Genomic DNA, 17,813 nt, shown 5'->3' with positions numbered 1-17,813 from the left:
GCACAGTCTACAGTTCTATCACCCAGATTTTTTTTTAAACGTATACATAGGGCAACTCTATTTCAGTTAAACCTAAACAAGACCTGTTGTGCCCTTAAGCTCCCTCTGCAGCAGGAGCTAGAAACGTCACCATTCCCTGAGCTCTCCCGGTACCTTGCATGATCTCTGCGCCCTAAGACGTAAACAAAGAGCTGGGTTAATTTCAAGCTGTCTTATACACAGTGGGAAAAAGAAAGATGACAAATTTGAAGTTGACCTTGGGAAAAATATTTCTATAAACGTTACTGAGAACGTGAAAAGGAAGTTACAATTCAATACTAAAGATTTTCACAGAAGTAGTAATTAATAGGAGGAAGGTTCACGTGTGCGTTAACAAGGAGTTCCTGCCCACTGCAAACAATGCCAGCATGAACTACAGTAAAGCATCAACATAGCACATGCGTCCTTTTATAAAACAATCCTGACAGAAGCAGCTGCTATACAGAGATGACCGCATTCTTCAAACCTTTGACAGTTTTGATGTTAACAGCAATCATAAGCTCTATTAAAAAAAAAAAATTACTACAAGATTGAAAATGAATTGCAAAAGAAAAATAATCACCATTAAATAGCAGAAGACTACTGTGCAAAATAACTACAGTAGAGCAGTCTCATTTTAAAGAGTTTTATGTTCATCACAAAAAAAGCCATATGCTTTAAAACAGTGACAGGAAGGGAGCCACCTACATTCAGCCAAACCACTGACCACAGGCAGTCAATAACAGGGCTAGCTATTTTCAGGCACTAACCTTTTTCTCTCCCACTAAAAACAGTTTTCTAATCCAGTCTAGGTCCAAAATCCCATAAATGTTATGGTTGGCAAAGCTGGCAGAGTTTCAAAGGCATTGCTAGAATGATATGTTTCAAATCTAAGAGGAAATAAAAGTATTCTCACTTTATCCTTCATCCAAAAAACGCATACTTGTCCAAAACTTTATCCTCTCTACCTTAATCTTCCAATGCATACCAGATGTAAACATCCACTTTCAACGTAGAGTACCATATGTTACAAAAACACCCACCAACCCATGATGAAGTTAAAAAGTAAACCAAACCACTTGAAGTGCCATCAGATTAAAGATATAACCCCCAAGACTCCCCACCACAGAGTTGAAAGCTCATTTTGAAGAACATGCTCAGACATATTTTAATGACACTAAATTGGTTTCAATCTCATTAAAGCAAAGGAAAACAATAAAGAATAAAAACAGTCCATTAATAAGTTTTTCAAGCCTTTATTTAATAAATACTATTATCCATACTTTTAAAATCTTGCGATGTAAATACTGAAGGACAGCTTGCCTAATAAGCAGTGAAAGATTTACAAACCTCTCTCTTGCTATCACCTAATCAAGCACTTAGACACTTACGAGAGGTGGACTTGGGAAATTTTAGACAGACACGGAAAAAAGCTATTCCCAACTAAAAAGATTTGTCAGAGAAGGGACTTTTATTCAGAGACTTTAAACTCAAATAACGCTGCTACAAAAGAAAGAGACAAGCATTATGCATCACCATTAAACCACACTCAGGAATTCCAATTACATTCAAATGAAATTCATAAATGTGTAATTTAAAATTTATATTAGCTTCAGTATTTTAAGATTAACACTATCCAAATCAACACAGCGGTGCACAGCAGTGCACTGAGCCCGGTTTTGACATCAGAAGCTTGAGCAAATCCTTGGAAGCTTTCCTAAACTCATCAGAACGACCCCAGATTTGTGGAGGCACAGAGAGTCCAAACTAAGCTACTGTGTTGATTCTCGGACCAAAGTGTTTCAGCTACGTCCATCTGCTTTCACATATATTTGGGCAATTATGTGGTTTGACCATATGGTACGAATGTGCTCATGGGGCAGTACACACGAAGTATCTGACAGACTGTAAATTCACATACGGCCTTACCTCCCAGAAACTTATACCCAGGCTTACCCCAGAGTCCTGCCTACAGGCTTTGAAACTCGATTTCAGCGACACACACATACCTACGAGTACTTAAGACTGTATTCTAAAACTGCCAGCACTCGGAGTAATTAATTCACCTTTTTCATTCTTGCTAATATGAAGAGTAGACACAAGATTCAGAAGTGATTACTGTGGCTCCAAAAAACAGTCCTGGCATTTGTTGCAATAGCTTTCCAAACCACTTGGAGAAAGGGACAAGTGGACTATCATCTTATGTGTTTGTATTTACAAAAAGAAAAAACACCAAATAGGTATGTATGTCTCTCAACCCAGAAAGAAATATTGGTATATTGTTACAAAAAAAGTGAAACCTTAAAGTAATTTAAGGACATTTCCAAAATTATTGACCTTCTAACAGAACTGACTGTATTTATATAAACATTATCTAGCAACAGAAAAAAAAGTATGGTTCAGATGCCTTAAATGCCAGGTTTTAAAATTGATTCCTATGGTTTTATTTGCAGGAAAAACACCATCTGGAAGTAACCAGCCTATACAACATATAATAACTGCCAAAGGCAATTCAAACTTCCTTAACCTTCTGGGGGTATAGGCCTCACCAGCTGCATAACTGAAAAATAACTAACAGTTTTCCTTAAGTTTCAAGAACAATCCCACCTTTCCCTGATGGGCCATAACCCAAAATTTCATCCGAAGATATATGAAACACATACACAATTGGATTTGAGTGTATGGAAGGCACGGATTTACTTTAAATCAAACACTATCTGAGTATTTCAATCCAAGTAAAGAAAAAAAAAAGGGGACAGGAAAGGGCTACAGACCTACCTGCATGAGTATGCACCTCAAAACAGGATATTAAGAGAAAGCAGAGAACCTACAAGGAATGGAAAAAGGGACTGATCAGCAAGGAGAGCTGTCACTTAGAGGTCAGGCTGTAGAAATTAAATGAAAATTGCCAGGAGAAACGGCCACAAAAATGGGAACTCTCAAAGAAAATTAAAAACAAAAGCTTTCAAAATAAGAAATAGAGAGCAAAAAAAAAGAACTGGTGTCAACAAGGGGTAGAAATTAGGAGGACAGACCAAATATTAAATTAGCTTTTTGCATCAGTTTTTCCTGCAAGAACAATGCTGTATATGAGGACAGAGACAGAATACCTCATGAGAGCAAGGATAAAGAACTTGAAAATTACCACATCCATTACTAAAACGAAATGAGGCTGCTTAAAAAATTTCCGCCCCAGCATTCTGAGAAAAATGGGTTATATATCAAAACTGCAAGCTCAGGAATGAGGATTCTCAATGAGTAAGACATTTTGGGGATAGTAGCCTAGGGCTGGAGAACAAATGTATAACCTGCGTCCAGAAAAGCCCTGTAAACATGAACTTGGTGCTCTTCAGTATCTTGTAAGAGGTGTTCTGCGGGAAAAGAGTAATCAAGAGCAACCAACAACTGGAACATAAATAGAAAGTGGAATAAAAATGCAACAGGGATCTGTCAAAGTGAAAGTCGTGTTATACTAGCTTATCCTTCTTCGAGGAAATTACATTTCTTAGTTAATGGTAACACATAAGTATAGCATCTAGTACTGGATACACTGAAAAGCAAGTTATTGAGATGGAGAAAACATTATTAGTGGTGCTCCTTAGGGGCCTGCTTTGTTTAGAATTGCCACTATCTACCTTGGTAGAAAAACTAGGTCTTAGTTTGTTGATGACACAAACATTTAAAGTACTGCTAATACGGTAAAGAACCAAATCATCATACAGGAAGAGACACAAGAACTATTATGCTTAAGTGATAGAAATGGAATGAAAAATAATTGGGGAAAAAAAAAATTGCAAAGTCATGAACTCTGAGACTGATGAGAATTGCCATGAGTCAGAGCCCGGCTGCTAACGTGAAACAACGAAGGAAGAGAGGGACTGGGTGGACTGGTTCACCATACAAGGGTAATGAGCCACCGGTGAGAATGACTAATGCAATTTCTAGATACAACCAGTATGTTAGTAGGAGCAAGGAAGTATGTGAATATACCTTTCTACGAGGCATAGCATGACTTCATTTGAAACACAGGTGTTCAGAAACATAGGCAGTGTAAAAAAAAAAAAAAAAATTGTTTTTACCCGACGTAGAGAGTGATTACCCCAGTGATTACAGAGACGGAGAGGTTACATAGCCACAACTACAGCACTCCATTGACTTGGCGGGTGGTGCTGCTAGCGGAAGAAATCTGTCGCAGACACCTGTAAAGTATGTCCCAAAGATATGATCAAGAATAACCCTAATGCCACAACCCAAACTACCGAATTAGCTGCGAAATCTGGGGAGGCTCCTCATGAAACCTCCTCCTCCTCTGAAACCACAGAGGCTTATTTTCTTCTACAGCATGGGCAATGGTGATAGTCTTCCTGTTACCATACGCTCATTCCCATTTAACATTCTGCTGCCACAGGAGTCTAATACACGGGTCACCCTCCTTGTCTGCCATCCTCTCTGCAACTCTAGCAGCAGATTGTAGTTTCAAGGCTGCGGGGCTTCTGTAGTATGAGTCTTTACTATATACCATCAAGGGATTTTTTCTGGCTTGTGGTACCTCGAAGGACATATGAGTCCTAAGAGAGTCAAGATCTTTGCTGGCTGGCTACGACTGCGAGACACTGGACTTCATGCACCAAGGGACCCCGCTCTTTTCTGGGATCTAAACAGAAAATGGAGGGCTGTTTCAGAAAAGAAATAGAAAGTGCTAAGAGTCGCTACTATACTTCACCCTTGAAATGTTATTTTAATCAGTTTCCATGAACCTGAGTACAAGATGCACCTTTCTATTAGACCTGTAAAACCATACAACGGTAAGCAGCAGATGTTTGAAGTCTTTCATACATACCAAATTTATTACTTTTCCCATTTGAAAAGAAATGTAAGCCTCTATACATGCCTGCAAACTTGAAATGTGTTACTGTTATCAGTTTAAAATTGTATTGGACAGGAAGTGTAAGTAAAGTTAAAATAACTAAGAGCTTGAAGGGAAAAAATCTCTTCAAGATCAGCTCTGGGATGCCTCAGGAGGACTTAAATAGCTTATAAGATGGTTGAAATAAGTTAAATAGCCTATTATATATTACATCGCATTTACTGTCCTACCACACAGCGCACATTTCATGGCTTATAAAAATTATGTTTTCTAGCACAAATTGGCACTTATGATAGACCTGTGCCATCTTCAAACAAGGAATTTTGACCACCAGTGAGAACTGGTATCATGAGATTTAAGGACAGAAAAAAAAAGGGAAGGCAAAAAGAATCACATTTACATTTTGCCACTGCTCTATACAGAACTTTCACCGTATTGCTAAAGAGAGCATTTAAAGGGTTCCATTTCTCATGCATAACGGACCTGAAGATTTGCTGTATTTTTCCTGTGCAGCCTAACATTCGCTCTGTATTTTAAGAAAAAAAATGAAGAGAGATTGGAAGCGATACTGCAGAAACTGTTTCACAGATAACCTGTATTTAAACAAGGTTGAAAATGACCTAAAAAACTGCAAAAATTCTATGGAATAAACCTCTATCCCAACTGATGAAACTTGATTTAAGCAATACTTATGCTTCCATTTTCCAGAAACATCCTGGCTGGAATGAACAGGGAAAAAGCTTTTCTAGGTCAGGGTTGCCTTTGTGAATGAACATAGTCATGTAAGTAACACCTCAAAGATGTTCCCAACTCTCAGGTTCACCTATTTCAGCCATAAACTATATTAAGACACCTCTAAAAACTTTTAAGAAACAGACAAAAAAAAAAGTGAAAAATACATACTTTACTGAATTTACCCAAATAGACTTTTTCTCAACCTTGCTAACTGTCACACACAAATTGAGTACCAAACCTTATCTATTTTGTATCATCATGCATGAGCAAAGGTGGAAAAAGTGGTTTTCTAAGGTGCAAAACAATAATTCAGCAAAGTGGCTGAAAACAGACTTCAGGCACGAGGGTTTCATTAAGTTCCAGTAACACAAACTCTTCTAAGTGTCAGTGGTTCCCCATCTTTTTCGCAGTTAAACTTCAACTGACCAAACCAGCAGCCTTCTGTGCTTCACTGGTCCAGCTCTCTGTACTCTCCTCACCATCAGCACTGAAGCAACTAAATCTTTTCCTACCCAAACAGATAGCACAGATCCAGAGAGGTTATTAGCTTCTGTTCCACATCTCCCCTCAATGCGCTTTCATCACACCTGTTAAGCCTACATGGTTTTTTTGTGAACCTCTGCCAGAAATCACCCACACAAGTGAATTGCTTCTCCAGTGATGACAAGTCTTTTGAGGCAATAAATGATTCAAACAGACATACTTTTGGAATTGAGCGCAATGCCAACAGAAGAAGCTACAACAGTTAAGTGTATGTATCCACTCACATTTTTTAAGACAGATGCCTCCCTAAGCCCCTTTATATAAGGTGTTATTTTTTTTAAATGTCAACCTCCAATTCCAAAAAAAGTCTTCGTTTCCAAACGCTTGCACTTGTGCTTTCACAAGCAAGTAGGAATTCCATTTTCTTTCATAATCTGATGGTTGCAATGAGAAAAGTTAGAATAAATCAGGTAAGAACAATAGCAGAAATTAACATACGTAAGAAAAGTGGATAAGGTTGGTGAAAAAGGTTGAAAACAATGAGTAAGCAGCAATCCAGAACATTAGAAAGACTAAAGCATAGTCCAGGAAGCCAGAGAGACAGGATCAAACCAGGCCATAAATTCTGGGTCAGATTTTTCATGTCTTACTCTTGAAAGGAAAAACTTCAGATGAACTCAGCAGACTGGTCTCTCTCCTAACCTGTTACTACTTTAGTATCAAAATAATCCAAGCAAAGACCTATCCGTTGTGCCTGTTGCTATCAACTGTTTCCAGCCAACTGGAAACAGACGCATCTTTATTCCTTTTCCTAAGGCTCCCCCACCCCAAAGTAACTAAATACATAACAAAAGCAATAAGTCCAGGGTAGATGTTCATCTTTCAGCAGAAAAGTCTTACACTGTATATCAAGCCAAATTATGTCCACTCAAGTTACCACCGGGAGACACCAAAAGAAGCCTCTTCCCTGAAGGTGAAGACTGTCTCCATAATGAAAAGCAGGAAACATTCCCATTGTAACGGGGGTGCAGCTTTCTTCAGTGAAAACTAGGGTTGCACATGCCTTCTCCTGGCAGCAGCAGCAGCTCATAGAGCTCCTGCTGCTTCTCCCCACTTCCCCAGCTCAGCTCTGCTAAGACACACCTGTGAGGCCACCCAGCAGACCAGATAATTCACCCAGTTGGAAGGACAGGCAGGAGCTGCTACAATGATGTGGCTCCTAAGAAAACAGTATATAGGACCAACTATTAACAGTTTCTGATTAAGACTGTCATCGGAGAAAACTCCATCCGATCATGTCAAAAGATAGCAACGTCCTGATTTTCAACACGCTGAGAGCAACTGCAAGTATTATTTCAATCAGTGGGAGATAGACTGCAAGCCTTGCTCGTCTCTGTGCGGATTTGAAACACTACGCAGCACTTTCTCGGAACAAGCGCCCACACAGTCACTCGGAATTTTGCTCCTTTAGCTACACAAATAAGTAGTCTTAGTCCATAAAGCTCTCACACATTAAATAATTACCACCTGGAGTATACTGGTAGTTGTTCTGTATCAAAGCCTTCCATAAGGAAAGATAATTTAACAGAGCCTTGGACAACACTAAGTTAAACATGGCTCTTTATATTAAATACCACTGCAGTAAAATTAAGTCAACTGAAATACAGGTATCAAACTCTGCATGTGTGACAAAGTTAATCTCATGAAACACCTCCAGTTCTACACATTTTCTTTAAAGGCTTTTTCCATTTAGATTTCGTGTCAGTAAATGATGCATTTTATTTTGCCTCAATTCATTTAATAGACTAATTGAGTAAAAACAAGGATGTCAATAATAAGCAATATTTTGATTTAACTCTCTCACAATGATACATTGAAAGATACAAGAAAAGTAATTTTGGCCAGCAAGATCAGAATGGAAATCGATACAGTCTAAAATTCTTCTGTTGCACAAAACTAACATTTGTGTTTGTTCGGCTCCAAAGACCAAATAACCTTGTTCTCCAACCTTCCCAGAGTACCCAAGTCCTACTACTAAATTCAATTTGTTTAATGCACACATAAAATCAACTACCCGTTAATATAGCTAATCATTGTACATAACTTACAGAGAGCCTGGGGAAAGAAAAAAGGAACCAAAGAGACAGAAGTACATTCATAGATAACTTTATTTATAAAGACTTACGAGGTTTTTTTTTGGGGGGGGGGAGGGAAGGGGGGAAACAAAAAAACAACTTTAACATCCAATTTTTTGAAAATACAACACTTCAAAATCATAAAAATTAAAGTTCAAGAGCTATTTTTTTCCCAAATGTAATAGGTCTAGATGGGAGAGCACTATCTATTTTATTTGGTCATTATATCTCGTCACAAATGTTATTTTTATTTTATTATTTTTTTTTTTTACAACAAGAGAGCATCTCAAAATATTTCAAATTAGCAACAGGTTTTGCATGAAATAGGAGTAGCAAGTGATTTTAATAGTTTAACAGTTAACAGGTAATTTTATTCCAAAATTTCAATAGCTGAAAAGGCTCTACACACTAACAACTACTGAATTTTGTGAATAAGAAGGTCTGCAGCCACGTCTTGTTGTAGCAGATGCACACTCTTCTAACTTTTACCAACCTCATCATGCCGGTGTAGGATATAATGAAGTGCAGTTTTCACCATTTTTTTCTAAACAATGTTGGTAAAGGCAGCAAGCATGGGCATATCCCCCACGCAAAGCTGCTTTGCTTGTATGGCTTACTTTATCTTGGTTTAGGGCCCTCTTGGAATAAGTCAAAGCAGCAAAACAAAGTTTGACAGTGTAGCATAATGAAATCAGTAAGGCATTTCTAACGTAATCCTGGAACTTGCAGTTACTATTACAATTTCCTTTTTTCACACATTTTACAAACTGTTGAAAAATTTCAGAGACCACCCCCCACACACAGTTTAATATCTGTTCAAAGCCGAAGTTCTTTGAGTCTGACTAAACTCTATTGAACAGATTGTCTGTATTAAAGAAGTCTTCATTCCATAGAAACACACRCACATTTGTATATGAAACGTCTTCCTCAGCAGACATCTCAATGCCAGAGCTTTAGTCACAGTCCTGTCAATATACATCTTTTTTCACCCATGTGAATAGCTATTGGCAAATGTTCGTGAGATGGACCCTGAGCATCTTAAAATCCTCTTTAAGAAGTTCAGTTTTGCTTTTGGATAACAGTTCTAAGAGAAAGACTTTTCCAAGTATTTTAAAGAGCATCTGTTATGAAGTTTCAGAAGCGAACTTCATATATATCACATATGTGCTTCAACCAAGCAATCAACAAAGTCAGATCTTTACTCCCAGAATCATCAGCAGAAGTATTTAGTGCTGACAGATGAGTTACGAACCAACTTTTTCTAAAACTCCTGTTTAGAAAGTTAGTATGATATTAGGCACTATCTGATCACTCAGTTCAGTTTAATTTCTCAGAGTATGTTAAGCCGCAACAATAAGTGATTTTGGCAAGAAGAGACATTCAAAAGGAAGAGACTTACTAGAAGTCCCATACYCTTCCCTTCACAGAGCAAAGGCAGGCTAACACATGCATTGCGCAAGAAGGCGAATCTGCCTCATTATAGCCCCTAGGTACATTGCTCAGAATATGACTGTTGCCAGCCATAACATGGAAAAACCCTCATATCAAATTCCAAAGAAGCAGGTTTTCTGTGCTCTCAATAGGGGATTAAGCATACTGTGGAAAAAAGTTTCAAAGGAGGGGAGTGACACCTTGAAATGAATGATACCTTTAGGGAGGCCTAAAGAGGTGGGAAGGGGGCATTTGCCAGAGCTACCAATGGAGGAATGAGCTGTAGAGTCTTACGACACACACAACTAGTATGTGAAATTAAAGCAACTAGGAATGTTAGTTTTGATAGTCTATATGGACTTTCAAATATGTTTCCATAAATAAATAATACCTCCAAACACTCAGAACAAGACTACAAGACAGGATTACATTCCTGCACAATTAAATTCCTGGTAGTCCACTTTTATACATCTCAGATTCAACTCCACAGGTGTAAAACTGATCAAAAACAAGTGAAGAACCCCCACTTCTCCCCCTCCTCTGCTACACAGTCAATAAACTCACACAAAACAAAACAACACTAATGGAGTAATTACAGAATTCAAACACACCTTCAGCCACTTAAAAAGTTATTTTCTTCTGCAGAATACAAGTGCGTCACGAGTCCTCTCGAATGCAATTTTTCAAATAATCAAAACATAAAACAAAGACAAATTCTACTCGACCTTCATTATTTAGGTCCGTGTGCCAAGTCTAATCAGTTCTCACAAGCACACTCCACTTTTTAAAACAGACTGTGTAGAAATAAATTTTTCAGACTAAAAGGAACAGAACGCACTGTTTTGATGCTACAGCCTGAAGCCCTTTATCTGAGTTTTATCGAAGTATACTCTAACACTGATCAAAGCAGCAATGACAATTTAATGTTCTTTAAAGTTATATATTGCTACATAAACTTCCCACTTTTGTCTTGCGGCCTCCAGCTCAGCATGTCATTGGGAGCATAATCAAAGGTCAAGAGACCTGCAGTAGCCCTAAGTGGCAGCTGCAGCGACAGCAGGAGAGAGGAGTAGAGCAGGGCAGATTAATTCCATCAGGGTTCTGTTTTCATATATCCTAGAAAAATCGTGTTGTCATTTCTCCTGACAGCTGTTAAAGTCATTCATTTGAATGGCTACACTGTGCATTAATGTATGAACTATTTGTATGTCGTAGTTGCATTTTCACACTGCCCTATTATCAATTTCATTACGGTCCAAAGACCCCTTCTCACTCTGGTATTGAGTTAAATATTTCAATTTAAATTCCTTTCCATTTGATATCTTGCACATGCTGTGGGTGACTGGCAGACATTTTGTAAGCTAAGTTTGGAGGTTCCTCAGACATGTGAGTCAGATATGGATGAAAAAAAATATTTCATTTTATATTCACATCCATATTAGTTTCATTTATTTTAACAGTTTACTGAGAAATCTCAAACTGAGCTTACTAGAAAAATACTAAGCAATTTTATGTTTAATGAAATGCTTTGCAATCAGTGGTATTGAAGACTTATCTATAAAATGCATAAGCACATACAACATAACTCCATCATGCTTCTACAGCTATTTCTAAGACCTCTGACATCTCCATAAACTTTTCAGCTCCAGATCAATGTTTGTCATGATTCCTTAAAGGACTCTTAACATCTTCAAAATTCCTGCCCAGCCCCCCCCAGAGGAAAACCCTGGAGAAACAAGGCTTATAGTGACTTAAGGGATCAAGGACTGCAGAACAGAAGCATGAGCCAGGATTCAAGAGGCAGTTCCAAATCTCTTAATAGAGAAACCAGTTACTAGCTCATTCAGAGCTGCAGAATAGTCTAATTAATTTAAGCTTTACCAGATCAGAAATTCTGCAGGACAACCACCTTCCTGAAACAAGACTTCACACTCAAGTGTGTGTATTTTATAAAGTTTGTGTTATGGTGAAGAGCTGACATTTTTCAAGTCAACCTTGGAAAGTTCACAAAGAGTCGGGCAGAATGTTACGACAGGAGAAGAACCATTGCCACCTAACCAGGAAACCAAAAAAAGACAGGGCACTGGAGCCAATTTGAAGAAAAGATGAACCTAGCAGGTGGATTTTTGGGCATCCAGAAGTTACGAAGGTGTCAGATTAAAATATTCAGTTTAGAACAAAATTTGTAACAAGGAGAACTATTAAATCTGCTCCCATACTCTGGAATGCAGAAATGCTCCAAGTACCTCAACATTAGAAGAAGCACTCAAACTGCTTCATCTTGGCACAATTCCCTTATCTCCTACCTAAAAACCCTGAGGGGGACAGCTACCAGGGGGAAAGCCCATGGCCCAGGGCTTAGAAAACATACGTGTTCCTGCAAAGATTTTGATTTTCACAAGTGGAGTACTGTAAAGCCAGAAGCACAACAGGCTTGAGAACACCACTGCTAATAATTAGGTTGGCTCTTCTCTCCTCCCTCCCAATTTCACCTACACCTCACCAGGTTTCTTACTGCTTCTTCTCAGAGAGGGAAAGAAAAAGTAGAAAAGTATGGGGCTGGTGGGGCCAGTTTCAATTAGTTTGATGCACAAAATCTTTCACAAGGGTCTCTTGTGGAATAGTATGGAACAAATGTCAACAAGTTGACACTTCTCAGAAACCAGTTAGTTTCAAAGCACTAAAAACATAGGAATTCGGGATTTTGATGCTCCACAAGAAATCATCATTGAAAATTACAAATCAGGCAACAGTAGGTCACAGGCAGTTTTGCACTGACAAATTCTTACCTGTTAAAAATGCATTCTGCCAGGAGTACAATGCAGTAAAAATTATTTTAATGTTTAGAACTCACATGGTATCATTTTGACAGATCTCTCTTTCCAGATATGTGACGCCATCATAACTTTCACTGAAGATTGTGTGGCTAGTAAGAGTCACCAGATAAAAAGGGAACTTTTACAGGTCAACCTTCACCTGCCAAGATCATATGAAGAATCTGCATTAAATTGACATGGGCTTAAAAATGCTGATATACTGCACCCTACTCTCAGACACGTCTATTTAGGAACTCAGTAATTACATGAGCATACTGTTCAAATTTTAAATACAGTAAAAACTCAAAAAGGTAGAGACATTTTCCCAAATTTAAAGTATCACTATAAGCAAACTAGGGAGCTAAGAAAATAGCGATTGATCCAAAATCTTTATTACCTTGCTAAGATACGTAACAAAGAAGGAAAAAAAAAGATTTGAAATCAGTAGGATTAATGAAGGGACTTGCATGCCTTTTAAATATTGTAAAAGTAGTATTAGAAAACCCAAACACTTGATAATTCTTTGATCTCTAGGTTTTTGCCTTAGCAGCATTTTAGCCTTCACGTTATTGACATGAAACCACACTCTAGTTTCAGTTTGTCCCTGATGACTTTTCCAGACATGTAGAGACCACCACAGCTGTTTTAACATCTATGTTTTATAAAACTGGAGGTACTTGAAAATGAGATGCACTGAGCCATATCACACATCTTTTTAGGGAAAAAAAAAAAGGGTTCATTAAAATAGCTTAGTTTCCAAATACTTTTTCAGTGATTGAGCTCAAATAGAACAGCAAATTTTAGGATAGAATTTGCTAGTCCAATAAGCCTCACATACAAAGCAATATTTTAATACATAATTTAAATTTTACAATGAAAGTCATTGATGGCCCCTTCCAACTGTTTCCTATTAGTTTTCCAATTAATGAATCACAACACATACATATTTAATACATGCATTTTTGAGAACTTGCTGAGCAACACCATAATGAGGAATACCACAGGCCATTGTTGAAAGGGATATTTGGGGTTTTTTTTTTCCTTCTTCTTCTTAAGATCATTTCTGTTACTTTTACTGGAAATAATTCAATTCCAGTATGCCCAATCCAAGCCTATCTGGAAGAAGTGTTGGAACTAAACAWAAGAACAACATCTTAAGCTTAACAAAATATAGGTCTAGAATTTTTCAGACTGTATGTTTAGTACTACTATTTTTGCTACCAGCATCTAGTGACTTTATGAACCTATGGTGGTGTACTAAAAAGTGTTGTATGATACCAACAAAGAGGCTTTATAAAATTCCTTAACAGGCAGGAAGTGGCACAGAACTATGGAAAGAAAATAACCATAAAAAGGGGCAAGCAGAAAAATACAGAATAGTGAGCAGCTCTGTATACACAGATGACTCACTCTGACACACAGTACAGGTCAGAGGATACAGGAAAAAAAAAAAAAAAAAATCAGTTTTAATGAAAATTTCCAGGAATTTTTTTTATTCTGTCTTCACTTCCCTTCCCATAAATATAAAGCACTCAAAAGTACTAGTTGTCCTCCTGAGAATTTAACCCAAACCAAATCTGTGAGCAAGGCAGACTTTGTTATAAAATCTCATACTCCCAATATCCCTTAAATGAATAGCTACCACTGTGTTTGGACACACATGAAAGCTGATCTGTAAGGAATACCACTTGTACAAAATACTACCCTGGGCTGTGGTCACCTCTATTTAGGTCACAAACTCCAGTGACAGTCAGTAACCATCCACACTGCCATTTTGTTCCTAACTCTTCAGAGATGATTCTCTTTTATGATTTCCTAGGGGAATTTTTTCTCGTAAAATTTTAATTCTTATAGGCTGTCAGAATAGGGCTGTATAGTAATTTATACAAGATCAAAACATGTAAAAATGTTTTCCTCCTAGAAATCCAAATAATGTCTTAAAGATACTATCAGACTTTTTTTTTTTTGCATTTCTAGGTTAAGACGACATAATTACTGAAGCCTTAGTAATCCTGATGTGCAAAATATTACAGTAATAGGCAAGTGTGGGATCAATTTAGGTAAAGAAATAAATTTTTCATTATTGAACCTAAGCATTTACTTTCTAAAAAATAGTCTTAGTATTACAGTTTTTTCTCTAAGCAGCATCTATACCTTCCAGTTGAAGCAGTAGGCAAAGAGACCATGAAGAGTCATGTTTGCAAAATACTAGATTAATTTAAATCATTGCATTATTAGCAGAGTAAGAGATTTTCAAGTACCCAGAAAACAGGCATCTCAGCCATCAGGCTAGTAATTTTACTGCCTTAAATATTTTAGAAATGTAAACTCCAATTTCCACGTGAATGAAAAAAATGTTAAAATAATGTAGTGTTGCCCTTAAACATACTGTTTTGAATTAATGGTCAATCATTAGAGCTGCTGTAAATATCAGACAACTGGACAATCATTTCTAGGATTTACCAAGTTTTGAGAGTAATAGATTTCTGAATCTATGGTACAACCACGTAAACTTACACTATTTTCAGTCAAAGGAAGAAATTTGAACTGGTATCCTGTAAATATGCTTCTCTGACCACTGTCAAAAATAAGCTTAGAAAGAGTTAACATAAACCTCAGTAAGCTGACTTTTAATTTTACATAGTAAACTGAATCTGGCAATGAATTTTTCATCAGAGCATGTATTTTACAGATCTGTGCTAAGAAAAAACAAGGTTTTTTTTAAAAAATTAGACATCAACCTACTTCAATAAAAACAATGTATTATGATAATAATTAAAACAGATTTTTATTTAGGAGTCCATGCTCCTTTAAATAGTTACAGACTTACAAAATGCAAAGCTCATGTAACCTAATCTATGTTTTCCTCAAATCCCCACAAGTCCATTTACTTAAAAACACCACACTCCTGGATTGGTGCCTGGCGTATCAAACCTGTCCCGTCGTGCATATTTTTATACATGTTACTAAATTAGGAAAGCTGAGTGGACTAAGGTTATGCCAACTCTGAAAAAAGAAAAGGGTCTGCATCAGTTTGTGCCTTAGCTTTTAAAGTCACAATCACTGTAAAAAAATTTTTGAACTTTACATTAAAGTATCCAAGAAACCTACCCTAATCCGGGACAGTAATAAAGGAAAGAAAAAGAAAAAAGGGAAATACAGGAGGGAAAAAAAAAATAATCCAATTCATTTTCCCCTCATTTTGGGGGTTCTAAATCAAAACATGGAAAACAAATTTAAAAAATTAGAACTGCATATTTTAATGCCAAAGTCTAGAATAAGAATAGAATTACTGGCATGTTGTACCCTTGAATAGTGGAAATCTACTGAAAAGGGAGGTAGGGAAAGGCATATAAACGCAACTTCTTAATTAAGACTTACTGAAATACCTTATATTGAGCTCTATTCAGAATTACTAAGTCAGGTATTCAAGAAGTCTTTACCAGTGAAATACTGGTATGAATAGTAAATACATAYATTGTACTTTATAGCAACTTTAAAAAAAGAGAGAATAAACATGCAGTTTAAGTCTCAAAGCTTCTCTTGCCCCCAATTAGCAAAGCAAACTGCTAAGCAAAACAGCCTTAGCAGTAATCAATTAACATTCCCAGGATTACTTTATAAATAGACAAAGCAGTGATCAACAATTATAGTTTGATTTATAATTTTAATAAAGACTGAAACTTCACTGGTAGCACACAAGAAGGAAAGTTATCCATGCAAGAGAAAATTATATGTTTTATATTATATTTATATAACATATATATAAATTTTATATATATATATATAAATTGTATTTTTTGAAATTCATCTTCATGAACTCGTTCAGTCTTCTGGAAATGCTAGCTGTTTCAGTTAAAAAAAACACTCACTGATCTTACTGCCATTAATTTCCTATTAACTGGGAGGATTATTAATTATAGAGAGATAATTATTAATTTCCTCCTAACAGGTAGAAAGACTCAGTTCTCCCTAATATTAAACATGAACAACTTCAAAAAGGTGTGGTCTTAACAAATGGAATGGGAACACCCAAGTTCTATTTCTGGCTAACACTGACTCCTGCTGTGGCCTGGAGCAAACCACTTCTGTTAAAAACACTTTTTTCCATCTGTAAAATGAGGATAACACTCCCTTATCAGCATCACAGGATCTTTGTCAAATGCTTTGAAGATGAAGTTTTATAAGTCTACAGATGTATTTTAATAAGGCTTAAACTGACGTTATTTTTAAAACAATTTGCCCTAAAAAGGAAAGGGATTTGAACAGAAACAAAATGAAGAGYTAACCTCGGAACCCACCATGCTATCAGCCTCCCCTAAACATTATGGCAGTATGCATTTTAAAAATGCCAAAGGCAGATGAATAAATTTTCCTTTGGTTTCAACTTAAATGAAGCAAAATGGCAATAAGTGGCTGCAATATGCAGAAGTCTCAAGAGACAACACAGAACGTCAATTTGCAATGGAAGTCACACGTTTCCCGATATGGGGAAGAAAGGGCATTTGCTAAACCTGCACTCGACAACTGCAAAGAGATCTGCACCTCTCTTCAGCCACAGCAGCTGCTGGTACTCTCCAGTCACCTGCAATTTCAGCTTACAGGTCAAAGAAATAGCATCATACAGGTAGTCAAATAATACCAAACTTCTACTCATACATTTTCTCCCCGATCAATGCACTCAGCTCTCAGCTTTTCAATTTCCCTGACAACACACACAAAGGGAAACTTGGTCTAGCCCATAGAAAGACAACTGCTGATGTATTTTTTTTTCCCCTCTTCTTAATGGGAACTTTGCCAAAAGATGGGCTGGGATTATAAACCATACCCTATTCTTTGTTTAATTACTTAGCTTTCGCTCTTAACTTGGCAAAACATTAAGCTTTTCATTTTAGTAAATCTATAATTAACTCCAACATGTGCTGAGTAAACACAACCTCATTTTTAATTAAATCTTAGAACAAGATGCTTCAACTTGCCATTCTAAGGAGAAGTATTTATATCAAGTAACATGCAATAAAAAGTCTAATCCTTGTCAAACAGAAAGCTTAAATCCAACTTTGAGTATAACCCACTCTCCTTTTAAGTTGTCCAAATGAGCATCCACCAATTTCAAGACCGAGATGTAAACCCTGAAGAACCACCAGTTCATATCAAAAGTTTTTGAGAATAAAGTCAAATCAAATCTAAATGGTAACACAGCAAAACTGAGAGAGAACCTTGGCTTTGGGACTCCTGAAGAATCACCTTTCCAGTACATTTCATTGGAATTCTTTTGCAATACTTTTCATATAAAAAGAGAAAATAAATATAATTTATCTTAAGTGT

At 36.9% G+C, this 17,813-nt stretch overlaps 1 protein-coding gene across 5 annotated transcripts in view; it reads right to left on the bottom strand.

The window, feature by feature from the left end:
• The window catches only part of LRRC28 (leucine rich repeat containing 28), a 55,215-nt gene that overhangs the window by 22,668 nt on the left and 14,734 nt on the right, over positions 1-17,813 (bottom strand). The window contains exon 4 of one of the 5 annotated variants that reach the window (XM_026074651.1): positions 12,524-12,645. The exons of 3 other annotated variants lie outside the window; for them this stretch is intronic. The gene's annotated coding sequence lies outside the window, so the exon portion shown is untranslated. Of the gene's footprint in view, positions 1-2,796; positions 2,846-12,523; positions 12,646-17,813 lie in introns of all 5 variants that reach the window. One more of the 5 variants, XM_026074662.1, reaches the window with a different exon arrangement.

Source organism: Apteryx rowi, unplaced genomic scaffold (assembly GCF_003343035.1).
Source record: "Apteryx rowi isolate R43461 unplaced genomic scaffold, aptRow1 scaffold_11, whole genome shotgun sequence".
Taxonomy (NCBI): domain Eukaryota; kingdom Metazoa; phylum Chordata; class Aves; order Apterygiformes; family Apterygidae; genus Apteryx; species Apteryx rowi.
Note: the sequence above shows the minus strand (reverse complement) of the source record. Positions and strands in the feature narration are given on the sequence as shown.